This window comes from Pygoscelis adeliae, unplaced genomic scaffold (assembly GCF_000699105.1).
Source record: "Pygoscelis adeliae isolate BGI_AS28 unplaced genomic scaffold, ASM69910v1 Scaffold444, whole genome shotgun sequence".
Classification (NCBI taxonomy): Eukaryota; Metazoa; Chordata; class Aves; order Sphenisciformes; family Spheniscidae; genus Pygoscelis; species Pygoscelis adeliae.
Genome location: NW_008824677.1, coordinates 548608 through 549053, shown reverse-complemented (window position 1 = coordinate 549053; position 446 = coordinate 548608).

The window sequence follows — 446 nt, the reverse complement described above, 5'->3', positions numbered from 1 at the left end:
GCATGCACATACACACACATACATACAACATCCATGTGCACACAGATGCATGTGCGTGCATACACATACATACACGCATGCACATGCCGATGCAAAGGCACAGAAGTATGCACACACCCGCCCACAACACACATGGCCACACATATGCACATGCATGCACACATATATGCACAGAGATGCACTGACATACATGCACATGCCAACACACATGCGCACACTCATGCACATACACATGCACGCATGCACATGCATGCAAATACACATCCACTCACCTGCCAACACATACACATGCACGCACACACGCCTGTACATGCCGGCATACATTCACACACGTACACATGCCAGGACACAGGCACACCTATACACACACGCACATGCCCACACGCATGCATGTGCACACAGACATGTGCACAGACACGCACCCACACATCAGCACACACCCATGC